Source organism: Schistocerca cancellata, chromosome 7 (genome assembly GCF_023864275.1).
Source record: "Schistocerca cancellata isolate TAMUIC-IGC-003103 chromosome 7, iqSchCanc2.1, whole genome shotgun sequence".
Lineage (NCBI taxonomy): Eukaryota > Metazoa > Arthropoda > Insecta > Orthoptera > Acrididae > Schistocerca > Schistocerca cancellata.
In genome coordinates, this window is record NC_064632.1 from 605,806,229 (window position 1) to 605,833,948 (window position 27,720).

At 47.7% G+C, this 27,720-nt stretch overlaps 1 protein-coding gene across 1 annotated transcript in view; it reads left to right on the forward strand.

Moving 5' to 3' along the window:
• LOC126091892 (cadherin-99C) overlaps nt 1-27,720 on the forward strand; it is a 631,851-nt gene that overhangs the window by 19,590 nt on the left and 584,541 nt on the right. The gene's annotated exons all lie outside the window — the stretch shown is intronic.

Here is a 27,720-nt window from a genome sequence, read left to right on the forward strand (position 1 = left end):
AAGAATCAAATGAAGGTTTCACACATTGACTTTTGAACAGCCAAAAACGTTTCATTTAGCATTTCCCTATACGTCACCCTATGCTTTTTTATTTTATTTATTTATTTATTTTTTATTTTTTTTGCAACTGTTATCAGTTTCTTTACAAAGACTAGCTACTGTGGACGGTCCCTCCACTGGTGAACAGCCTTACTGGGGCCAATGCTTGGTCACGTGGTCTTCTCAGCTTCAGCCACAGTTCCAGGACATGTTCCTGCCAAGAGCTGAATGTTCCTCACTGAACTACGATACCACCGCCTCGCCAAACTAGTAAATACAGTATTTTTACTTGTATTAGATGCAGTTTGAATGTTGATAAGCATTGTTGCTACAAACGATTCATCATAACAGATACCAGTTTCAGTGTGGTCTTCCTCAAGGAATGTTGGTCTATATGTTAACCATTGGATGCAGAACAGTTCCGTCATAAGTGGCCTTCCCCGAATATTGTTTGTTCTACATAATTTTCAGGGAAGTCATTTAATGTTGTTTCGCAGAATGTTTTGTTATACAAGTCATTTACGAAACTGTAACTATCCCTATTGATTGTTAGATGGTTAAAGTATGATATCAGTATGATTTGAGACTATGTTTAACAGCGAACTGAGGTTTTTTCCAAAGTTTCAGTTTCAACTCGTGTTGAGTCTAAGGGCCGAGATAATGATTCAGTTATAAGTTTGTGCCCCACGCTACATGTTCAGTGCAATGTATATCGAATAAGTTCTGTCCGTTTTCTTGCAGTTGGTAGAATCACTGAGTTTGGACAAAAGTTGAAGCAGATAATAGCTTAAGACTTGGAAAGGCTACTTGCCTTGTCTGAGAACCTACAATTTTCTGATCGTAGACGTGAAACAAAGAAATTTATTGTGGAGTATAAATCTGCCGACAGGAAGACGTCATTCGAAACGCGTCTGGCACCAGAAAAAGCACTCCGTCATCAGGCCACAAGTGGCCCATCGGGACCATCCGACCGCCGCGTCATCCTCAGTTGAGGATGCGGATAGGAGGGGCTGGCACCAGAAAGGCAGTGCGCAAACTTTGAATAACCAGTGTAACAACGTAAGGTCGCGAGATTTGTTGCAAGAGCCTAATAAATCCTGGTCACATGTTAAGGCTGTCGGTGACACGAAAACCAGTGCTCAGACACTTGTGAAACCGACTAAAACAGGAAATAGCGAAGCAAGAGTTGGATTTTCTATTCACGAGTGAAAATTAAGGAAAGTTCATAATTCGTATCTGCGGTGTCTGTCAAAAATGAAGCATAAATCGCTAGAACTCAACGAAGATCAAGAGCGCGGGTCGATGCTAGCCTACAGTGAGACGTTCCGTGCAGAACTGCGCTCGTTCCTTGTGAATGAACTCCAGGAGACAAATCGCAGAAGATTTCTCGAGAAGAGTACTTTTCTGTCGAGGTCGCATTAACGAAAAAAAGCAGCAGAACTGGCTTACAAACCTACAGGCTTATATGACTCTCATACATACGTTGTAGCGGAACTGCAAGAAGTATTACCTATATATAAAGCAGCATGGATTACGAATATGTCTATCACGCTAAAGTAATTCTCTCTCTTGACACACCATGCTTTTAAATACGATGGGTAGGGGTGACCCGGTGAATTGGGCGCGGTAGATTTTTATAAAGAAACCGAACAGCTTCCACGCAAGTGTTCAGCATTCTGTTCCTCGTACTTTCAGTCGAAACCCCCCTGGTAGTTCCCGCGACTACCGGGGTGGCTCCATTAGACTGCCGACTTCCTCTACAGCCGCGCCTGTTCTCGGTTCCTAATGACCTCGTAGTCGACGGTACGTTGGCCTCCCAAGTCCATCAGTGTTTTTTCTGTTTCACTCCATTTATTCTTGCCACGTATTACTTGTATTTGCTGTATATGCAGGATGACTGTCCCAAGAGTCGTGGCGCGCGTTTTCTCCGGTGCTTCAGTACATATTTAGAATTTCGTTTTTGCAATATGTAGAGGCAATCGGCCAAAACAAAGACTGCTCATAACGTCTTTCACGAGACGCCCAGTGTCAACGGAAAACGTGCGTTTGTTACCAGTCACAAACAGTATGCTGTTCAAAGCGGAATTTTACGTGCCAATTCGATAGAGCGACCCCCAAATTGATGTAGTGCGATATACGCTTTACTGATATTTATTAGCAGGGACAGCAAAGCACGAAGAGTAGAAGAAACTCTAGCAGCGACTGAGCAGCGCGGCTCATTCGCTGCTCGAGTACGGATTATTCCTCGTGTTTTACTCAGCCTGCAAACGCGCATCGCCAATAGCCTTGCCGCAGTGGTAACACCGGTTCCCGTTAGGTCACCGATGCTAAGCTCTGCCAGGCTCGGGTGGCCCTCGTGAGGCCAACTGATTGACAAGTAGATGCTCCGGTCACGAAGGCTGGCAACGGCGAGGAGGGCGGTGTGGTGGTGCTGACCACAGGCCTCTTCGTGGCGCCTGTCGGTTCAGGATGACACGGCTGTCGGTTAGTACCGTTCGGCCTTCCGAAGCCTGTTCGGACGGAGTCCAGTTTCCTGTTAATAGATAGCTATAAAACGAATATCGCACTAGATGCATTTCGGATCGATTTATCGCATGGGCACGTAAAATTGTGATTTACAAATCATTTTTGAGAAAGAGTTTTCACTCTGCAGCATAATGCGCAGTGATTTGAATCTTCCTGGCAGATTAAAACTGTATGCCGGCGAGGGACACGAAACTGGGGCCTTCACCTCCTGCGGACAAGTGCTTTACCGACTGAGCTATCCTATCACGCTATCACGGTCCAGGACACGCCCTCCCGCCAGTACCGCGCCTCATATTTCCCAGGTTTCTCAGGAGCTCTGCTGCACGCCTCGTGGGACGAGCACTCTTCTCTCCCACTGCTGCCGCCCCGCGAGGAATGCAGGAGAACACGTGCGAAACCTGGAAAACAGGGCACGAGGTAAAACTGTACTCGAGCAGCCCGCCAGCGTGGTCGGTAAGGGGGCCGAACCTCTCTCCCTTTAGCAGAAAGTCGTCGGGCAAAGTAGCTCAGTTGGTGACGCAGTGGTCCGCGGAAGGCAAACGCCCCAGGTTCGAGATCTGGTCGCGCCCACAGTTTTCATCTGCTAGTTGTTGTTATTGTGGTCGTCAGTTCAAAGACTGGTTTGATGCAGCTCTCCGAGCTACCCCATTCAGTACAAGCCCCATCATCTCCGGGTAACTACTGCAAGCTACATCCCTCTGAATCTCCTTACTCTATTCATCTCTCGGTCTCCCTCAACGATCTGCTAGAAGTTTCATAAATCAATTTGCTTGTGGTGGGAAACAAATCAGTGCTTTTTGTTGACAATGGGTGACGCTCAAAGTGACATGGAAGACGTGATAAGCAGTATCTGTGAGATGAGTCCCGCAACACATTACAAAATCACTTTGCAAATACCTTCCGAACCAGCCTGACGACTCTTTGGAGAGATATCCGTTTTTATATAGCAGGGTAAGTAACTTCAGTCCTTGCCACAGTCGTTCATTTGTTTGCCCACGTAATAGATGTTATCCCGGCACACTTCTCTGGTGTTCCGGTCTGTTGCGTTGTAAATTTGTCAGTGGAATTATTTTGTACACTGCAAATTTTGTTGCCATCCCTCGTTTCGGAAACCCCACGTCATTGTTCGAGACAGATATTGAATTACATGGAGCTTTCTGTGATGTCTTTTTTTGATTGTGAGAAATGTTGCATCCTGGAAATAAGAATTCGACCACATGTTATGCTGTTTGGTTGGTGGTTACTGTCCCTACCTAGACTAGCTAGATCTCCTTCAGTGTCAGAGTTTCGGTATTCGTCGTAGACATAGGCAGGTCGCATCTCAGTGCTGCTTTTGTAAGCACATACACCCACGTCGAGTGCCGCTCTCCCATTCAGTCTTAATAAACAGCCGATGTGCGAAAAGCACACGCATCTGGCGTAATGTCGTTATTTTCTTATTGTCTTACACTGAACAGCCAAAGACACTGGTACACCTGCCTAATATCGTGTAGGGCCCCCGCGAGCACGCAGAAGTGCCGCAACACGACGTACCATTGACTCGACTAATTTCTGAAGTACTGCTGGAGGGAATTGACACCATGAATCCTGCACGTCCGTCCATAAATCCGTAAGAGTACCACGGGGTTGAGATCTCTTCTGAACAGTACGTTGCAAGGCATCCCAGATATCCTCAATAATCTTCGTGTCTGGAGCCAGCGCAAGTGTTTAAACTCAGAAGAGTGTTCCTGGAACCACCCTGTACCAATTCTGGACGTGTGGGGTGTCGCATTGTCCTGCAGGAATTGCCCAAGTTCGTCGGAATGCAGAATGGACATGAATGGATGCAGGTGATCAGAGAGGATGCTTACGTACCTGGTATTTAATCGTATGATGGGCCCATATCACTGCAATTGCACGTGCGCCACACCATTACAGGGCTTCCACCAGGTTGAACAGCCCCTGCTGACATGCAGGGTCCATGGATTCGTGAGGTTGTCTCCATACCCGTACACACTCATCCGCTCCATACAATTTGAAACGAGACTCGTCCGACCAGACAACATGTTTCCAGTCGTCAACAGTCCAATGTCGGCGTTGACGGGCACAGGCGAGGCGTAAAGGCGTTGTGTCGTGCAGTCGTCAAGGGTACGCGAGTGGGGCTTCGGCTCCAAAAGCCCATATCGTTGATGTTTCGTTGAATGGTTCGCACGCTGGCACTTGTTGATGGCCCAGCATTGACATCTGCAGCAATTTGTGGAAGGGTTGTAGTTCTGTCATGCTGGACGGTTCTCTTCAGTCGTCGTTGGTCCCGTTGTTGCAAGTTCTTTTTCTGGCCGCAGCAATGTCGGAGATTTGATGTTGTATCGGATTCCTGATATTCACGGTACACTCGTGAAATGGTCGTGCGGGTAAATCCCCACGTCATCGTTACCTCGGAGATGCTGTGTCCCATCGCTCGTGCGCCGACTGTAACACTACGTTCAAACTGACTTTAATCTTGATAAGCTGCCATTGTAGCAGCAGTAACCGATCTAACAACTGCGGCAGACACTTGTCGTCTTACGTAGGCGCTTCCGACCGCCGCGCCGTATTCTGCCTGTTTCCGTATCTCCGTATTTGAACAGGCTGGCCTGTAGCAGTTTGTGTGGCGCTTCGGTGTACGTCTGGCCGCGCGGGCTTCTGCGGCCCGTGGCTCTGGGCTGCGTCACAGCCATAGCGCGGCCCCCCACTGCACCGTCGACTGCCCGTACTGAAAAATGTTTACGCACAGATCTTGCTCGAATTCGTTTGGTACATGTTAAACGACTACAGTGAGCGTGTGATGACGACTTTGTGCGTTACTTTCGCAACGAGATACTGGATTTTTGGTTATTGACTCGTTACAGTCAAACCCAGCAACATACACCTCTTGTGAGTAAAATGATGTATTTTTCTAAATACTAAATTTAAAAAAATTATAGATTGATACTGAAATAAAACTGCCGATATTGGCCCTGCTGCTCAATAACAACTTGGAAATAAAGTAAGCTATACATACGCGACACAATGTGCAGCAAACGAAAATTTTCCACCGCCACAAACAACAGAAAACGAAACTTAATGTCCGAAAGAAGTTTCAGCTTACTTTTTCACTCGGATAGACTTCCTATCGACAAAAAGAAGAGGTTCAGCATTGTCCGGTTGTAAAAGTGACCGTCTTGCGTTGAGAATGAAACCGGCAGGACTAATATTTCTGTCAGAGGCCTAGCTAGATGCTTGTATATACACTGTTTTTCTCTCGATCTTCTGAACGGTCGGAAAACTTCGTCCGCTCGTTTTCCGGCGAGCATCCATTTTGCAATTTTGATTTCAGTATCTCTCCAATCTATAGTCATCGACACGTTCGCACAACGCAGATTTCTGATAGTTGTGTGTATTGAACCGGGGACCTAGAAACGACGGAGAGGCTTCGTCTCGCCGTAGCCCTCAGTGGTTCACACCACCCCACCGCCGCCCCACATCGAACCCAGGGTTATTGTGCGGTTCAGTCCCCAATGGACCCCCCGCCCCATACACACACACACACACACACACACACACACACCGGTAACGTCTCATACCAGGCGCGAGTGTAACTCCAAAGTTTTTATAGTCCTGTCTTCCTGAGTTCGTGTAATATTACGGCATATTAATAATTTTTACTTATGGACCGTCTGTCCACGCAACCTGTGAGTACAGTTCAAAACATTACTACTTAATAGGAAATACCAACCACCAGAACTGTTTATAACCTATAGGCACAATGACAAAAATGTAAATAAAATAGCTATGTACATATTCCAGGCCACTGATGATGCCTTGCAGAAAATAAAGGCGAAACGCGTATGGCACTAAAATTGTGTTTTATTCAGTTGCTGTCAGACGGTCCATAAGTAAAAATTATTAATATGCCGTAACTCCAAAAGTTTGCGTGGTAGAGTAATTATGGCGTAGGCGTACGTGGAGACAGTGTTTGTGCAGCAATGGCCGAAAGAGTGTAACTGAGGCGGAATAAGGGGAACCAGCCCGCATTCGCCGAGGTAGATGGAAAACCGCCTTAAAAACCACCCGCAGGCTGGCTGCCACAAGGGACCTCGACACTAATACGCCGCGCGCATTCTTGCCCGAGGACCGTTAGGCCTCACCGCTCGGGAAGCAGCGCCTTAGATCGCGCGGGCTCTGATAGTTGAGTTTTTGTGAAATTTGACGAAAGAATTGTTTCTTCGTGGCTTTTACGTGCTTCTTTCACCATAAAGCTCTTTATCTGATGGTGAAATAAAAAAGCTCTTTAATATATAGAATTACAGATCCACGGCAGTGTGAGATCTCCTCTGAATGTTGACTTGCCATCATTATAGGACTAATAACAGTAAGATTCCATAATAGCGGATTCCGGTAGAAGATTCAGTTTTCGTTTGTAGGAACACGCCTAGTTGCTAGTTAACAGCTGTAGAAATGTAGTTTGTCTGCTGATTTGAGCGAGCGCACGACTGCCTTCGTGATGCCCGCACCGCGGCCCCTCTCTCTCGTAGGCCGCGCTGGGCTGCAGCACGCCGGTGTTGACGTACGTGGTGACGTCACGGCTGCGCACGAGACTCTGTGTGATCCGTGCAACAAACGCCGCCCGCTTCGCTTCTTCACGCAGCTGAGGTGGGAGCGGCGGGGACGCAGCAGACCCAGCCCGCGCTCACTTCAGTCCGGAGCCGCATCACCGCGACAAACCGCGCCGTGCCGGCGTTTGTGTTCTCCTCTTTGAATTTGTTTTTTAACTTTTCATCGTCGTCCCAACAAGCCGGTGCCTAGCCTACAAAGGCCCAAAACAGGAAACAAAAAGAGAATGCACACAGAAAGACAACTTCCACCAGAGTGTTCGGCCGCTTTGACTACTTTGTTTAGCACTGCTGGACTGTGTTATGGGACATCTTCCTCAACCATTACTTTTTCTCATCAGTAGTTGTCGATACCAGTATTATTTTTGGAATTTCGTTCAGGTGAATATTATCTCAATTGCTTTTCTGAAAACCTTCATCTGATTTTGTACACAGTACGTTATATTTCAACCTAAAATTTATGAAAATTAATTACTGTATAAAAATTTTTAGTCTCGATGTTATTATCGATAAGTACGAGTTCTGAATGTACAGTTAAAAATTTTTTTAGAAACATTTGAAATTACGAATTATTGGCACACCTAAAATTTCTATTATTAATTACGCTATACTGTACTGGTTGCTATATTTATTTCTGGATCCAGTTGTGAAATAATAATCAAAAGTAATAATGTGACAGAAACTAGTAGAAATTCATTTGTTAAGAAAATTTGTAAACTCTTTGGAATATGGTTATTTTCGCAGAGAGTCGTAAGCATGCCTCTGATGTCGTCGGACGTATTTTTATGTTTTGTGCGAACGTATTTTTGTGTTTTCTGTGAGCAGTATAATTTCCGCTTTGTTAATGTGGACAATAGCTGCAAGTAGGAAGGACGGCGTAGATTGCAACTGATTCGAGCAGCAGCTCATTTTCAGGTGGGCTTACAAAACCAAAATGTTTGGGAGTAAAAAATGTTTTTAAAGTCTGTACAACCGGACTAGATGTAGTGTCGTAGGAAACACTGAGATTACGTACTGACGGAGATGGACCACAGTCATATAAGGGCGATAAAAAATTTTCCATCTGAGGGCGTTTTTGCTGCGTGTATGCAACGTAGCACGACTCCAATGCGGGTTTATATGCACCGACATGTAGGGGTGTCATTAATGTGGCACGTGCTGCTTCGTGACAACGCAGGACCCCATATCGGAAACGTCTTGGCGCAGAAGTTACACGAACTCTTGTGGGAGACAGTGCAGCACCCGCCCTGCAGTCCTGATCTCTCCCCACGTGGTTATCACGCCTTCGGGGTCCCTTAAAGGAAAGCCTCGAAGGATCGACGATTCCTGCCCGAGCAGGATGTGCGGCAGGCAGTTACGGACTTGTTCACGCAGCAGGACGCGCTGTTTTACCATACGTGTTTTACCTGGTACGTCGGTGGGATGATAGCCTCAGCGTTCGATTGGCTTCCGAACGGAAACATTTTACATAACCTCAAATCTATATAAAACTTCCTATTCCGTGCACAATTGCACATGACATCTTCGTCAGTAGAAACAACTAAAATATAACAGCCGCGGATTATGTAGTAATTACAACAGTAGTTATGGCCTCCAACGTTATTCATTAATGTTTTAGTTGTGTAATTGCAGTTCAGTAGAACTTGGTGTTCTCCTCACTCATTTCAGCCACTCTCGCTGCACTATCGTCACGCCAGTGACTACTGGAGTAGTGGAAAGCGCTGTGAGGGACTAGTGTGTTCAATTTTGTTGCACAGGCGCTGCCTATCGAAGAGAGGTGTTTTTTTATGTTTTTTTTTTCATTTTGCTTCTCTCTTTGACACCCGCGGGGAGAGCGTCGTCCGTGAGCGTTGCACTTGGTTCCCTGGCGGCTGTCCGCCGCCGCCACATGTCACCGAACGCTCTCGCGTCCAGCGGCGTTGCGGCCCCCTGGCCGGCTCTGGCGTACAGTGGCCAGGCGTGCCGGTGTGGCCGCGAGGAGGCACTGAGCACAGAGGCTCAGCAGAAGGTGGCAGCAGCGCAACAAAATGTTGTTGTTCATTGAGAATGAGAGCACTTAGTGACTTAAACAAAGTTTATACATGATTTCAAACTCTTATGAAACTTTTTGTCAGCGACAACCCCCGCAACATGATGAAAGGAAAATTTTATCGCTAGCTACATTTCACCTGTTCGCGAAGTAAAACTGCCGCATTGTTCCTGACCTTTTAATTTATTACATCTTTGCGACTAACTGTGATTGCGACATATTTTGCAGACATTCACTTGTAGTAGTCAATGTACTTGCAAAAGATCTCATTGTACGACACACTGTTCAGGACACATGTCGTCATAAAGACAGAGATGCGCGAATGACCGTCGCATCATGCATGACGTTTTAATTTATTATTTATTTATTACTCACTCTATTCACAACTCACATCACAGACAGAACCCACGTATGTGACTGGGTATACTGGCAAAATTATATCAGTGGACACGTGGCTCAGGATATAAGATGTCATAAGAATACAACTGCCTGAAAATGAAACTTGAGAACGAAATTCGCTAGAGATGCAGGTGAAATATGTGTAGAAATGCGAGTGAAGTATGTTAAATATACGGAAAATAAATGTGGCATGTGCGTACGCGATCCAAGTCACAGAAGAAAAGCAGATTCTAAACCCACGGAACGATTTCAGTAAAATTTGGTACACTTATTAGTTACGATCTGGAAAGAAATATTGTGAGCCTAAGAACCACCAGCCTCCTATTGTGGTAGGGGTGATAACGTGTTCCCGGCGGGGTCAGGGATTTTCTCTGCCTCGTGATGACTGGGTGTTGTGTGATGTCCTTAGGTTAGTTAGGTTTAAGTAGTTCTAAGTTCTAGGGGACTGACGACCTCAGAAGTTAAGTCCCATAGTGCTCAGAGCCATTTTTGATAACGTGGAGAGAAGGGGGGAGGCGGAAACGGACAGAAAGAAGGGTAACAGTAGAGAGACAGAGAGAAGGGTAGGAGAAGAAGGGCGGGCAGTTGGGTGCAGAGGGGGGGGGGTGAAGGAGACGGACAGGGGGAGAGGAAGGAGTGAGGAAGACTGGAATACATACGTACCCGGTCAACTCGTCGTAATGGGCTAGTGTTGAAATTTATCTTGCCGTATTCGTGTAGTTTACTTTTTCGCTGCGGTAGTTGTAACGAATTTGTGCCGAAGTGTCTGCTCTATTTGTAGATAATGTTAATTCTACGTAGGATGCCAACACCTTTGGCTTTCAATCCACTTCGCTCTCGTAACTGCTTTCTGGTAATTAGCGTCGCCTTCATCTCCAGCTGTGGTTAATCCGAGTGGAGATGTGACGAGTCGTCTCGTAGTCTCGACTGCGCCACTCGGCTCGCGACTTGTGACCAGCCGCCGCGGGCGCGAGAGAACGGCCTGCAGTTCCGGCGCCCTCGCGCCGCCCGCCGCTGCCAAATACGCCCGTGCCCCGCCTGCCGCGCCATCTAGAGGCAGGGCGGCGCGCGGCCCGTGCTGCTCGGCGCTCGGCTTACGAAATGTCGGGCAGCACTAAACAGCACGTGTACTCGCACACGCACAGACAGAGCCGGGGCGCGTCTGCGACTGACGGCCCGCCTCGTGCTGCAGACTGCAGCCGTGCTCCCGCAGAGAAGACTCGATTGCTGCGCAGCTTCGCGACAGTCGCGCACGAGTGCTACAAATCTAGATGAGTCTGGCCACTCGCGAGGCGAGCGCCACTGAGACTGGAGCACCAGCTTCGTGCCCGTTCTGCCACATTGGGTAGCGCCGCCGGCTGGCAGCCCACTGCCGCTCACTCGGTCGCTCTCGGTGAAACTGGACACAGCGGAAGGCCGAGAACAGCTGTGTCCGCTAGTGAGTGGACGGGCGCCGGCGCAGTGACGCGACGGTACTTGTGGTCGGTCGTAACGCTGCAGCTCCTACCCGTCACGCCTCGTCTCGCACGAAAGTCTTGAGATACGAGCGGCGGTCGAAAAATTTGTAGCCCGGAGTAGTTTACCCTAACGTCTCGCACAGAGGACACCACCTACTTTTAGGGTGACCCTCGGTGGGTGTGCAGGTCAAATTCCGCGGCTCCAGCTTCGTCGGTTTTGCAGCTAGGATGCGCCGTATACCGTAGTGTGAGCAAAATGGCGAATATCGAGTGAATCGAGAAGCTTGCTGTGACTGAATATCTTCATTTGAAGGGAATAACGCCCAAGGAAATTGCGGAGGATATGCGGAATACACTTGAGGACTGTGCTCGGTCTTATGCAACAGTGAAAAACTGGGTCTCCGACTTCGAACGTGGAAGACGCGCCGAGGAGCGGAAGGCCTCCCACCGTTGCCAGTGGTGAAACACTGACTGCAGTTCACGGTACGATTTTGGAGGATCGTCGGACAACGCTGCAGCACACTGTAACCACATTTGGAATCTCCCTCGGGTGTGCTCGTGACATTGTTGTGGATATTTTGGGAATGCGGCAGGTTTCATCTCGGTGGGTCCCGAAAGACTTGGACACGGATCGTAGACGAGAGCGTGTGCTCCGTTGTGAAGAAATCGTCCGCCAATTTGAAGCGGATGAAGACGGCTCTCTTGCAAGATATGTGATAATGCATGAATTGTCCTGTGCCTGAGAATACCACATCGAACGTATTGCCTCTCAGCAAGGCCGACGGCTTTTATTTAACGACCGAGAGCAGCGGCGTTTGTGTAGAAACGTCATTGCTAACAGACAAGCAACATTTCGTGATTAACCGCAGAAATTGATGTGAGGCGTACGAAGAACGTATCCGTTAGGATAGAGTGGCGAAATTTCGAGTCACTGGGCTGTGAGAGCAGACGATCAGTACGAATACCTTTGCCAGCAGGACAACGTCGCCTCCAACGCCTCTCCTGGGATTGCCACCGTAGCGGTGCAGACGACTGTAAAACCGTGGCCTAATCAGATGACTGCCGATGTCAGTTGGTAACAGCTGATGCTAAGGCTCGAGTGCGGCGCAGACCCCACGAAGCCGTGGACCCACATTGTCAGCAGGCTGTTGTACGATCTGCTGGTGGCTCCGCGACGCTGTGGGCCGTGTTTACGCACCTCTGGTCCAACTGGACCGATCATTGAAAATTTCCAGCCATTCGTGGACTTCACGTTCTCAAACAACAATGGAATGTTTATGGATGACTGTGGACTAAGTCACCCGACCACAGTCGTTTGGGATGTCTCTGAAGAATATTCTGAACGCTTCGAGCCAATGATTAAGGTCACCCATATCGCCCAACACGAATCCCACACAACTTTTATCGGACATAACCCAGAGGCCACGTCTTGCACAAAATCCTGCACCGGCGACAATTTCGCAATTATCGACAGCTATAGAGGCTCAATATTTCTGCAGGGGACTACGAAATAGGACTAACAGGGGATATTGAACGTATAAAGAGATGGGCAGTACGAATGATCACAGATTTGTTTCACCCAGGGGAAAGCGTTACAGAGATGGTGAAGAAACTGAATTGGCAGACTGATGAAGATAGACGTTAACTATCCAAAGTCTATTAACTACATGTCAAGATCCGCCTTTAAGCGATTACTCCAGGAATTTAAATGACGGTTCTACAAATACAGTACAACCCTTACGTATTGCTTTCGTTGGGATCGTGAGGACAAGAATAGAGTAATTACCGCACGCACAGAGGCATTCAAACAATCATTCTTCCCCCGCGCTCGGTACGTGAATGGAAGGGGAAGAAACCCAATAACTGGTACAATGGGAAGTACCCTCTGCCATGTACCTCACGGTGGTTTGCAGAGTACGGATGTAGATGCATATGTAGAAGCATTCCGTAAACAGTTTCAGAAGCTATTTCTGTACAAGTATTCCTCCTATTATCGTTTGTGCAATCGCTTTCTACCTCTCCCCTGGCATTAGTTCCGGAATCTCACTATTTTTATCATCATCTATATGTGTTTCTGATTCATCTGATCGTTGTTTTTGAATGAAATAAAAAAGTGATATCTTTCTCTAATGTCAGTGGACATCTTTAGCGATAGAACGTCAACGGGAGCCTAAATTTGCGCTGTTGCTACTGTGTGAAAATTATTGAACTATATGAAAAAAACGTAAATTAGTTACAAACTACTGCGTGCACACACTTTATTCAACACGTAAACGTTACTAGAGATGTGACTTTCCATACTTTCCCGAAGGATTTGTTTCAAATATGCTTCTCAGGTTTGCCGCCGGATCGTACTGTGTAACTCGCACAGTATGTCGTCGATGCAAGTGGTCGACACGATCGGGTGGTGCTAGCTGCTGCTGTCACTGCTGCTAGGCGCGACTCACAGTACTCGGATTTAGGTTGTGAGATGTTCGATATGCCTGCCATCATCGGCGATGATGTGGCGCAGATGAACACCGAAATGCTGCATGACCCGCTGAAGTGTCGGAACATCGATACCGTCGATGACCTCTTGAATGGCTGTTTTTAGCTCAGATATGGTTTTGGGGTTATTGCTGTACACCTTGACTTTAATATAGCCCCACAAAACAAAGTCACATGTATTCAGATGCAGAGAATATGGCGGTCAATCGAGGCCCCTGCCAGTGGGCTGTGGGTAACCCAGAGCCAGAATGCGGTCCCCAGAGTACTCCTCCGAGACATCACTTCCGTGCTTCGATGGGGTCAAGCGCCGTCTTGCATGAACCACACATCGCCGAAATCAAGATCACTTTGGATAACGGGGATGAAACCATCTTCCAAAACCTTTACGAACCGTTCGGTAATCACCGATTATTCCGTGACTGGACACTGCACACCACACGGTCACCCGTTGAGGGTGAAGAGACTTCTCGATCGCTAAATCTGGATTCTCAGTCCGTCAAATGCAGCAATTTTGCTTATTGACGGACCCATCCAAATGGAAGTGGACTTCGTGACTAAAGCAAGCAATAAAGCGTGTGCCAGGCGACCAAACGTGCAGTATGAACGTCCTAACGCAAACCGTTCAGAAGTTATGACGGTTTCATTTCGTACAGTTCAATAATTGTCGTCGTCTAGGTAGTGGAAAACGAGATGTGTGTCCACCTAGACGAGAGAGTAACAGCCCGCTGTGGCCGGCGGGGGTGTACTGAGCAGCGTGCGGGCGGTGGTCCGCGAACGCCGCTGCACGGCTGCTGAGCGCTACTCTGCGGTGGTGTGCACTCTGGCGGCGGGCGCGCACTTTCCAGTAGACCGCGAAATGCGGATTACGTCATGTTGAAATTTTACGTATTTTTAAGGAGACGGTGTGCCGCGAACGGTTCTGAACACGGGTGTCGGGGTGGGATTTGATAACCATAGAGAGCCTCGCCATTGTTCCTTCCTTCTGCGTCTGTCACTCCCAGGAGACTGTCCGACTACACACAACAAGCGACAGAAATGCGGCAGCTGCCGTGTTGCAGCAGCGGGGCCGCGACTGTGCACATGCGCAGAGACGACTGCCTGTATTCAGTGCCCGTCAGCGGAGGGCGCAGTTACGAGGCACGCTGCTGGCGAGCTGAATTTGTGAACCGTTACTTCGCGTCTCGCTGCAACCGGTAACGCCCCGCTTTGGTGTTCCACCAATATTCGACATCGTCGCCTCGAGATGACGAACTTGTACTTCGCCAAAAGGTCGTAGTGGACACACTGGAGTGCGGTCGCACGTGGAGTGATGAATCTGGGGTACTTCCGGCAGCACCATAATAGGTCAAGTTCACGTGGATTAGGCAAGTGGAAGTGGACCGTGTATCGGCACTGAGCAATTGAAGCTTGTGTACAAAGTGTGCGCTTAGACTGTCCTGCACTGAAATAGGCCTACTTGTCGAGCGCGTGAAATTAAAATTAAAATTAGAGTAATAGCAGTCGTTGAGGTTAGCGCAAGAAACACAAACTTGTGTGACTCGGAGGAGAAACGGCCATTATCCTGCGCCGGTGGACGTCGAAAGCTAGAGAGCCGTTACTTGGCGCAGTTTCACGAACTGTTGCGAAGAGTATCAAAGTTGCGACCGTGACACGCTTAAAGTCCGCTGTGTGTGTTTTCACATTCCGACTGTTTGTGTGCTCTGTTGTGGGACTCGCCTGTCACAGTCGCGGAAAACTACGTCAGAATTGGAAATTTGTGGTAAGGTCTTGTAGGACCGAACTGCTGAGGTCAGCGGTCCCTAAGCTTACACACTAGTTAATCTAACTTACGCTAAGCAAACACACACACACACGGCCGAGCGAGGACTCGAGCCTGCGAGGGGGGCATCGCCGTGGACCGTGACAAGACGCCGTAGAGCCGCGGTTACCACGCGCGGCGCTACGTAACGCCGACAGTCCAGCAGACTGGGGGAAGTTCAGGTCCCCATCTGGCCATCGACTTTCAAGTTTCCGGTGGTTTCTCGAAATCGTTTAAAGTGAATGGTGGGATGGTTCCCTTCAAAAAGACACGTCCGTCGCCAAAGCTAGCGAGTTATACGGGACGTCGGAGCCACACCCTCCTGTTAAAGTGTTGCACCGTGCGGGCGACATACTGACTGGATCCCATTGTGGTTGACGTCGGTGTTCCAGAGAAAGTGGACGACAAAAAGCGTGCAAGAGCACAAGCGCTGGAGCGATTTACGGAGTGCAGATGCAAATGGAGCCCCTTCTGCGCGTCGGTTTCGAACAAAAAGGTTTAACAAAAGTAACATTAGAACAGTAATTTTGTTCTTCGGTGCCTCTGTGAATGTACACGGACAGAAACAGCGCGTAAGCTGGAAGCGTGCCCCGTGCAGTGCACACGAGCGGGCGGAAGCCGTACCGTGGGCTGCCCGGCCACAGCCACGCCGCGACTGCAGCCGCGCCCGCCCGCAGGCGTCGCCTAGCCTCACACAAACACACACTGTCTGTGCATTGGTGTGGTTTCGGTTACAGATACTGGAAAATACACCGAAGTGGTTCAAATGGCTCTGAGCACTATGTCACTTAACATCTGAGGTCATCAGTCCCTTACAACGTACAACTACTTAAACCTAACTAACCCAAGGACATCACACACATCCATGCCCGAGGCAGGATTCGAACCTGCGACCGTAGCGGTCGCGCGGTTCCAGACTGTAGCGCCACAACGGCGGCGTGCCAAAGAATCTGGTATAGGGATGCGTATTGAAGTACAGAGATATGTGAACAGGCAGAACACTGCGCTGCGGTCGGCAAGACAACAGACGCCTCGAGCAGTTGCTGTCAGGTCGGTTACTGCTGCTGCAGTGGCAGGTTGTCAAGATCTAAGTCAGCTCGAACGTGGTGTTGTAGTCGGCGCACGAGTGTTGGGGGACATCATCTCCGAGGTAGCAGTGAAGTGGAGCTTTCCCCGTACGACTATTCTACTAGTGTACCGTGAATATCAGGAATCAGGTAAAACATCAAATCTGCGACATCGCTGCGACGGAAAAAGATTCTGCAAGAACGGGACCAACAACGACGAAGGGAATCGTTCAACATGACGGAAATTGCTGCAGATTTCAATGCTGCGCCAAGTGTCAGCGTGCGAACCATTCAACGAAACATCGATATGTGGGCTTTTGGAGCGGAAGGCCCACTCGTGCGCCCTTGATGGCTGCGCGACACAAACCTTGGCGCCTCGCCTGGAGCCGCCAGCGCCGACGCTGGAAACATGCTGCCTGGTCGGGCGAGTCTCGTGTCAGATTGTATCGAGCGGATGGACGTGTACGGGTATGGAGACAACCTCACGAATCGATAGACCCTGGATGTCAGCAGGTGACTGTTCGAGCTGGTGGAGGCTCTGTAACGGTGTGGGGCGTCTGAAGTTGGACTGATATCGGACCCCTGATACGTCTAGACACGACTCTTAACAGGTGACACGTACGTAAACAACCTGTTTGATAACCTGCTTCCGTTTGTGTCCATTCTGCATTCTGACGGGCAATTCCAGCAGCACAATGCGACACCTCAGTCGTCTGGAATTGCTATGGAGTGGCTCCAGGAACATGGTTTTGAGTTATACACTTCCACTGGCCACCAACTCTTCAGACATGAACATTATTGATCATATCTGGGATGCCTTGCAACGTGCTGTTCAGAAGAGATCTCCACCCCTCGTGCTCTTACGAATTTGTGGGCAGCCCTGCAGGATTCATGGTGTCAATTCCTCCATCACTACTTTAGACAAACTACTATTTAGACAAATAAGTATGTATCAAACACAGAAACACATGGTACTAACAAAAAGATACTACTAAATTTGAACGAGTGGTTTGAAATACAACTCGAACACACATGCTACTGCGAAATTAACTTTACTGAGAAATATACAACAAAATTCAACCACATGGTTTGAAATACAACATTGGTATGTACTGAGCTGAGAAACACATGCTGCAACTGCTAATGTACGGCTAAATTTGAACACATGGTTTGAAATGCATCAAAATTCGAACACACTTGTTACTTCTAAATTGAGTTTAACATGAATATACCACTACAAATTCTGTATTTTAAATATATGTATTAAACTGCTGGTCTGTTGCTGTTGCTGGTGCATTCAGCTGTGGAGGCTGTTCTTCCATTCTCGGAACTGTTGTTCTTGCCTCTGTTGTTGTTGTCTTTCTTCTTCCAGCTGCCGATCTAGAGCAGCGAATGTCTCCAGTGTGAACACTATAACGACAAAGAAACTTCATATAACGAAATTCGAACACGTGGTTTGGAATGCAACAGAAAATATACAACAACATTTGCTGTTAAATTCGTTTTCACGAGAAATATACTACTAAATTTGAACAGGTGGTTTGAAATACAATGAAAGATTTACTATTACTGAAATCTGAGCACATGTGCTACAAGCAGAAATAGGCTACAGGAAGACATCCTAGAAGAAGAAAACTCTGAACTCATACGGTGACAATGTGGTCCACACCTCTCAACTGTGTGCGCTCTGGTACATCGTAATTCATCAAATAGTTAAGTGCGACTCATAGCGCTAGCATATCATGAGCAGAGCACGTGTTCGCAACAGTAGCTCGTTGACCACGGTGAGAGCATGACATAGGCAGAGTGCACCACAGTAGGACAAACACCACGTACTTGGTGCTTGCGATGTGTACCAGAGTGGTTTTTTTTTATGCAACCTTTAACGCTGCACCCGGGTTCCCGGGTTCGATTCCCGGCGGGGTCAGGGATTTTCTCTGCCTCGTGATGACTGGGTGTTGTGTGATGTCCTTAGGTTAGTTAGGTTAAAGCAGTTCTAAGTTCTAGGGGACTGATGACCATAGATGTTAAGTCCCATGGTGCTCAGAGCCATTTGAACCTTTTTTTTTAACGCTGCATCCTTCAGTGTTGCTTTGCGAAATGTATGTTTTCTACGCAGTGTAAGTTCAATTTCGAGTGGTATTTTCCACATGCAGCTTCCCACATGGTGGGTCCAGTGCGTTCGATGCTCGTGATGTGTTCTTTTTTAAAACTGTGAGATGTAGGTTTTGTGTGCGTTTGACTGGTGACTGTATTTCACATCGATCTCTATATGTGTAAAGCAACCCCCGTGAAGTTTTAAATGCTATTTCCTTGTGAGAACGCCATCACTTGGACAAGCGGTGTGGAGAAAGTAATTTCATACCGATTTGCAGGCAGGAGAAGTTATTTCACCTCAATTTCTAGGCCGGCCGTTGTGGCCGAGCGGTTCTAGGCGCTACAGTCTGGTACCGCGCGACCGCTACGGTCGCAAATTCGAATCCTGCCTCAGGCATGGATGTGTGTGATATCGTTAGGTGTAAGTAATTCTAAGTTTAGGGCACTGATGACCTCAGCTGTTGAGTCCCATAGCGCTTAGAGGCATTTGAACCATTTGAATCGATTCTCGTTCAGTTTCATGATGCTCTTTCTTTTGTGATTAGAGTGTGTCAGTTTCCATAGCAGCGGTGTATTGAGCTGTAATTAGATGAGTGTTTCCACACACAACAAAAATGAAATGAGCTCCCTGTGAAAATAAATGACTACATTCCTTGCGAGCAACTCAGCACAGACTGAGTTGCTTTTCGCACCATTTTCCGAGTGGAGGGGAGGGAAAGGGAAAGTGTGGGAGGTGAGGAGAAAGTGTGGTGGGGGAGAATAAAGTGGGAGAGGGGAGGAGAAATGGGGGAGGGGGTGACATCATCAGGTAACGCCATCAGTGGGACATTGCCACATCTGCTTGCCACATCTTGAGTAGATTTGGCAACAGTGCAGACTGCCTGAGTATTGGCCATATTTCTCTACTTTCGTCTAATAGATCTTTTTTGGACTTGCTTTGCTGCTCTAAATAAGAGAGCCTACTGAACAGTTGTCGGTCCTATGCTGGAGTATCGCTGTGTGGTATAGGATCCTCAACGGATAGGATACAGGATTGACGGAGGACATCGAAAACGTCAGAAGGAGGGCACCTCGTTTTGTATTATCGCGAAAGATGAGAGAGAGTGTCACGGATATGATAAACGAGTTGAGGCGGCAAACATGAAATTAAAGGCATTTTTCGTTGCGGCGAGATCCTTTCACGAAATTTCCGTCACCAGCTTCCTTCTCTGAATGCGAAAATATGTTACTGTCGGCATTCTACCTAGATAGAAGTGGTCATTGTAATAAGAGGTGTGAGAACTCGTACTTGGGTGGTTTTAATTTAAGTATTCATTTTTCCCACGCGCTGTCAGGCAGTTGCGTGTGAATTGCAGAGCAGTTATGTAAATGTACATACGTGGCTGCTCCTTTTTGTGGTACCTCGTTGTGTTAATCGTGGTTGCTTAAATGACTCGGCAGGGTCCAGAAGTTAGCCGCTCATCTCGTGACTGTGTAACGTCAGGTTGTTCCTCTCGATCGTGGGTGTATTCTCAGATTAACCCCCATTTAAAGAGAGCTGCCGTTCAGTAAACCACACGGCGACGGTCCGCATTTCGCTGCGATGACGCGCTCCCTTCCTCCCCCACGGCGAGAGTGTGACGTTGTCGTCGGGCCCTGGCGGAGTCGGCCGCCTAACGGCTCCGCGGCCCACTGACCCCGCCAGAGGAATGCAGGGAGCCGAGCGGCAACTCGACAGTTACACGGCGCTGTAACGAAACTTTCGCTGCATGCGCCACCGTAGACAGAAAACTGTTTACCGTACGGGTACCCACCTTTGTAGGAAGCGAAATGTAGTGTGAGGAGGGCTATGTGAGAGGCGTTCAATGAATTCGAAAGTAAAGTTCTATGTACTGACTTGGCAGAAAATCCTAAGAAATTTTGGTCTTATGTCAAAGCGGTAGGGCAAAACAAAATGTCCAGACACTCTGTGACCAAAATGGTAGTGAAACAGAGGATGACAGACTAAAGGCCGAAATACTAAATGTCTTTTTCCAAAGTTGTTTCACAGAGGAAGATTGCACTGTAGTTCCTTCTCTAGATTGTCGCACAGATGACAAAATGGTAGATATCGAAATAGACGACAGAGGGATAGAGAAACAATTAAAATCGCTCAAAAGAGGAAAGGCCTCTGGACCTGATGGGATACCAGTTCAATTTTACACAGAGTACGCGAAGGAACTTGCCCCCCTTCTTGCAGCGGTGTACCGTAGGTCTCTAGACGAGCGTAGCGTTCCAAAGGATTGGAAAGGGGCACAGGTCATCCCCGTTTTCAAGAAGGGACGTCGAACAGATGTGCAGAACTATAGACCTATATCTCTAACGTCGATCAGTTGTAGAATTTTGGAACACGTATTGTGTTCGAGTATCATGACTTTTCTGGAGACTAGAAATCTACTCTGTTTCGAAAAAGACGATCGTGTGAAACCCAGCTCGCGCTATTCGTCCACGAGACTCAGAGGGCCATAGACACGGGTTCACAGGTAGATGCCGTGTTTCTTGACTTCCGCAAGGCGTTCGATACAGTTCCCCACAGTCGTTTAATGAACAAAGTAAGAGCATATGGACTATCAGACCAATTGTGTGATTGGATTGAGGAGTTCCTAGATAACAGGACGCAGCATGTTATTCTCAATGGAGAGAAGTCTTCCGAAGTAAAAGTGATTTCAGGTGTGCCGCAGGGGAGTGTCATAGGACCGTTGCTATTCACAATATACATAAATGACCTCGTGGATGACATCGGAAGTTCACTGAGGCTTTTTGCAGATGATGCTGTGGTGTACCGAGAGGTTGTAACAATGGAAAATTGTACTGAAATGCAGGAGGATTTGCAGCGAATTGACGCATGGTGCAGGGAATGGCAACTGAATCTCAATGTAGACAAGTGTAATGTGCTGCGAATACACAGAAAGATAGATCCTTTATCATTTAGCTACAAAATTGCTGGTCAGCAACTGGAACCAGTTAATACCATAAATTATCTGGGAGTACGCATTAGGAGTGATTTAAAATGGAATGATCATATAAAGTTGGTCGTCGGTAGGGCGGATGCCAGACTGAGATTGATTGGAAGAATCCTGGGGAGGTGTAATCTGAAAACAAAGGAAGTAGGTTACAGTACGCTTGTTCGCCCACTGCTTGAATACTGCTCGGCAGTGTGGGATCCGTACCAGATAGGGTTGATACAAGACATAGAGAAGAACCAACGGAGAGCAGCGCGCTTCGTTACAGGACCATTTAGTAATCGCGAAAGCGTTACGGAGATGATAGATAAACTCCAGTGGAAGACTCTGCAGAAGAGACGCTCAGTAGCTCGGTACGGGCTTTTGTCAAAGTTTCGAGAACATACCTACACCGAAGAGTCAAGCAGTATATTGCTCCCTCCTACGTATATCTCGCGAAGAGACCATGAGGATAAAATCAGAGAGATTAGAGCCCACACAGAGGCATACCGACAATCCTTCTTTCCACGAACAATACGAGACTGGAATAGAAGGGAGAACCGATAGAGGTACTCAAAGTACCCAACGCCACACACCGTCAGGTGGCTTGCGGAGTATGGATGTAGATGTAGAATGATGTTCAGACTGCGCGTTGCAGGATTTTCTTGTTACCAGTGTTAATGTCACGGCTTGCTGTTAGCCGCCGCCACTACTTCACCGACGCCGGGTTGAAACACGAGCTATCAGTGCGTCTTACAGCTCTACATCTACGTACACTGACGCCCCCAAGAAACTGGTATAGGCATGCGCATTCAAATACACAGATATGCAGACAGGCAGAAACGGCGCTGCAATGGGCAACGCCTGTATAAGACAGCAAGTGACTGACGCAGTTGTTAGATCGGTAACTGCTGCTACAGTGGCAGCTTATCAAGGGTAAAGTCAGTTTGAACGTAGTGTTACAGTCGGCGCACGAGCGATGGGACACAGCATCTCCGAGGTAACGATGACGTGGGGATTTACCCGCACGACCATTTCACGAGTGTACCGTGAATATCAGGAATCCGGTACAACATTATATCTCCGACATTGCTGCGGCCAGAAAAAGAACTTGCAACAACGGGACCAACGACGACTGAAGAGAATCGTCCAGCATGACAGAACTACAACCCTTCCACAAATTGCTGCAGATGTCAATGCTGGGCCATCAACAAGTGCCAGCGTGCGAACCATTCAACGAAACATCAACGATATGGGCTTTTGGAGCCGAAGCCCCACTCGCGTACCCTTGACGACTGCACGACACAAAGCTTTACGCTTCGCCTGAGGCCGTCAACGCCGACATTGGACTGTTGACGACTGGAAACATGTTGTCTGGTCGGACGAGTCTCGTTTCAAATTGTATGGAGCGGATGAGTGTGTACGGGTATGGAGACAACCTCACGAATCCATGGACCCTGCATGTCAGCAGGGGCTGTTCAACCTGGTTGAAGCCCTGTAATGGTGTGGCGCACGTGCAATTGCAGTGATATGGGCCCATCATACGATTAAATACCAGGTACGTAAGCATCCTCTCTGATCACCTGCATCCATTCATGTCCATTCTGCATTCCGACGAACTTGGGCAATTCCTGCAGGACAATGCGACACCCCACACGTCCGGAATTGGTACAGGGTGGTTCCCGGAACACTCTTCTGAGTTTAAACACTTGCGCTGGCCCCAGACATGAAGATTATCGAGGATATCTGGGATGCCTTGCAACATACTGTTCAGAAGAGATCTCAACCCCCTGGTACTCTTACGGATTTATGGACGGACGTGCAGGATTCATGGTGTCAATTCCCTCCAGCACTACTGTAGACATAAGTCGAGCCCATGTCACGTCGTGTTGCGGCACTTCTGCGTGCCCGCGAGGGCTCTATACGATATTAGGCAGGTGTGCCAGTGTCTTTGGCTGTTCAGTGTAGATACTCCGGTGCGTGGCGGAGGGTACCCAGTGGCATTACAACTCATTTCCTTTCCAGTTCCATTCGCAAGTAGACCGAGAGAATAACGACTACCTGTATGTCTCCGTATGAGCCCTAATTTCTGGTATCTTATCTTCGTGGTGGGTCTTATGCGCAACGTATGTTGGCGGCAGTAGAATCACTTGGCAGTCACCTTCAAATGCCGTTTCTCTCAATTTTCTCAATACTGTTCTTCGAAAAGAACGTCGCCATCACATGGTTCAAATGGCTCTGAGCACTATGGGACTTAACATCTGTGGTCATCAGTCCCCTAGAACTTAGAACTACTTAAACCTAACTAACCTAAGGACATCACACAACACCCAGTCATCTCAGTACGGTGAGGCCGTCGCACAAGATGGGACCGTTCGAGAGTGGTCGCGATCATTTTGGAGTCATTCAGCTCCGCTATCCTTGCCGCTGCGACTACGAGACGTATGTTGTGACGAATCTCAGTCAGAGCAGAACTTTAAGGCACTCGAACCGGTATTCTAGGCTCTGTGATCGGTAAACCGTGCTTTTACAGGAATTATCGTAGGATAGTGGCGTGTAACGTGCCTTTGGTCACACAAGTTTGTTTGTTACTCGTGAAACTTGGAGTTCGTCCGGTGGCACAAAGGAATAGTGAATCCCCCATAGTACTAATAGCGGCCGAGACAGATGTATAGTGCAAAAAAAAAAAAAAAAAAAAAAAACTGAAAGCCAGCCACTCTCCTGCCTCTGTGGCACATACTCGTTTAATAATATACAGGGTGTAAATTTTAAGTTGGCAAATCAGAATAACTCGAAAAATAAGCTTCACACAAAAAAGGGTAGAATCCAAAGTTGATTATTTTCGAGGGGGACATCTGCTGGTGCTAAAATTAGTCCGCCACAGATAAGTAAAAAATGAGTTCACTCGTTAGTAAGTAGGATGTTTGGTTAGTTAGTTAGCTAGTCAGATGATCTGTTTGATAATTAAAAGTTGTGTGGCCTCACGACCACGGAACAAACAAAACTTATCCGAATCTGCAGAAAAAACTAATACAGTATTTGAGTCAAGATTTGTAAAATTCTAATTCCTCTCTCTCAAACCCCACGCAATGGGGAGAGAGGGAAAGTTTTAGTTTTATCGAATCAAACTTTACGAAGTAATTAAGTATTTTTTATTTATCTGTAACCGTTTTCCACGCAAAAATGAGAACATGGATTTTCTTGAATTACAGCGCCAACTACCAAGAATCAAAACAAATGTTTAAGACAAAATGTACGTACTTTTTTATGTAGAATCTGATTCTGCAATAAAAAATGGGGGTTCTCATTTGAAATTTTAAAGTTGCCTCCCGCTCCACCCCCAGGGGTCTGCGTTGGCGGGTTAATTTTAGCCCCAGCAGATGTCCCCCTCGAAAATAATCAACTTTGGATTCTACCCTTTTTTGTGTGTGAAGCTTATTTTTCGAGTTTATTCTGGTTTGTCAAAATGTACACCCTGTATACGAACCTTCCTACCCTGATCCTACAGTCATGTTTGAAACTGGCGTACGTCTCTGACGTGCTCAATTCGACCCGGGCGCAAAATCGGGTCCTGCAGCAGTTGACTCATTGTCTGAGCTCCGGCGTGTGTACGGCACAGCCTCCGCTTCCCCTCCTGCCGTTGAGCCTCGCCAAATCGCTGTTCGTTCTCCTCCACCGCCGTTCCGCCGACATGGCACGTAAACAGAAGGCGTTCAATCTAATACGTACCTACACTAGTCTGTAACGTACAGTATTGTTGGGTCATTGATCACACTGAAATAGCAACACGAGTCTAGTCAACAACGACAGGAGATTCCTCTTGTTTGTTGCAGTTAAGGTACCAATACTGTGACTCACTTTTGCTGTTCCTCACGCGACAGGACTCGATATGCAGTTGTGCGTTTGAAGATGTGAGTTCCCAGATGTGTAGCGCATACAGTGAGAAGTCAATACATGTAATGTTTCAGTGCAGAGATTTGGGGAAACTAATTTGTTTTCTCCATGGCTTGAAGATATGCTTTGTACTAAGAACTTACGGAGACCAACACTGGAAATCAAGTCAGTAAAAAAAAAAAAACTGAAAACAAAAGTAAAAAAATTGTAGAAATTTTCACACCAGACATTTACTAAAAAATAGATTAGATATGTGCTTGTGATATCACAAACAAGTCGCAATGTTTCCATTTTATTGTTTCCAAAAGATATTGGCTGTGTGTGAGACGGTTTGGATCTAAGTGGCATTAATGATTTCGCACATTAATCATCAGAGAAGAGACAACAGTCAGTTGATAGACACAATGATCAGATTCGCAAGTATCCTTACGTACTCCCCAAAATTGTTTACGCTAAAGTGTGTTGTGTTTCTGAGCTCACACTTGGTGGACATGACGAGTGCAGTAACTCACCAAACACAGGAACTTCTATTGTCTTCTAAATTTTGGTGCCTAATTTAATGCTCTGCATAGCGGTAACGTTTTTAAGGTTACTGCTTTCAAAGGCATACGTAAACACATTTAAAATAATTTACTTTCCTATATTGAGCTGCAACGGGGCGGCTGTTACGAGTAATCGCCTGTCAGGTGTACAGACTCTTCGGAAAAGGAATATGAAACATATCTGTTTTGTTCATTGTCATTCCCATAACTCGAATCTGATTTTAACAAGCAACAAACCATGATATGGGCGTTAGAATTTTTTAATGACCTTAGTGAGATTCTTAGTTTTTTCGTAGTTCTTTACAGTGAACATCCTGGAAAGTGCTCATATTTCCAACCTGAGGTGGTATTTTAAATCAAGAACAGAGCAAGTTGTGTACGAAAATATAGATCTTGTAGAATCCTTGAAGCAAATTGAGCTTACATCTCGACAAACTGCAATAATTATTCAAGCAACAGGGCTACCAGTATTTCAGTTTTGGTTTTCTGTATTTAAATGGCACTGTGGCACACGTTGATATATTGTACAGTCAAGTCCGAAAATGAGCAGCTGACCTACTGACCGTAAAAAAGCCATAGAACATTTCAAAAATACACTCCTGCAAATGGAAAAAAGAACACATTGACACCGGTGTGTCAGACCCACCATACTTGCTCCGGACACTGCGAGAGGGCTGTACAAGCAATGATCACACGCACGGCACAGCGGACACACCAGGAACCGCGGTGTTGGCCGTCGAATGGCGCTAGCTGCGCAGCATTTGTGCACCGCCGCCGTCAGTGTCAGCCAGTTTGCCGTGGCATACGGAGCTCCATCGCAGTCTTTAACACTGGTAGCATGCCGCGACAGTGTGGACGTGAACCGTATGTGCAGTTGACGGACTTTGAGCGAGGGCGTATAGTGGGCATGCGGGAGGCCGGGTGGACGTACCGCCGAATTGCTCAACACGTGGGGCGTGAGGTCTCCACAGTACATCGATGTTGTCGCCAGTGGTCGGCGGAAGGTGCACGTGCCCGTCGACCTGGGACCGGACCGCAGCGACGCACGGATGCACGCCAAGACCGTAGGATCCTACGCAGTGCCGTAGGGGACCGCACCGCCACTTCCCAGCAAATTAGGGACACTGTTGCTCCTGGGTTATCGGCGAGGACCATTCGCAACCGTCTCCATGAAGCTGGGCTACGGTCCCGCACACCGTTAGGCCGTCTTCCGCTCACGCCCCAACATCATGCAGCCCGCCTCCAGTGGTGTCGCGACAGGCGTGAATGAAGGGACGAATGGAGACGTGTCGTGTTCAGCGATGAGAGTCGCTTCTGCCTTGGTGCCAATGATGGTCGTATGCGTGTTTGGCGCCGTGCAGGTGAGCGCCACAAACAGGACTGCATACGACCGAGGCACACAGGGCCAACACCCGGCATCATGGTGTGGGGAGCGATCTCCTACACTGGCCGTACACCACTGGTGATCGTCGAGGGGACACTGAACAGTGCACGGTACATCCAAACCGTCATCGAACCCATCGTTCTACCATTCCTAGACCGGCAAGGGAACTTGCTGTTCCAACAGGACAATGCACGTCCGCATGTATCCCGTGCCACCCAACGTGCTCTAGAAGGTGTAAGTCAACTACCCTGGCCAGCAAGATCTCCGGATCTGTCCCCCATTGAGCATGTTTGGGACTGGATGAAGCGTCGTCTCACGCGGTCTGCACGTCCAGCACGAACGCTGGTCGAACTGAGGCGCCAGGTGGAAATGGCATGGCAAGTCGTTCCACAGGACTACATCCAGCATCTCTACGATCGTCTCCATGGGAG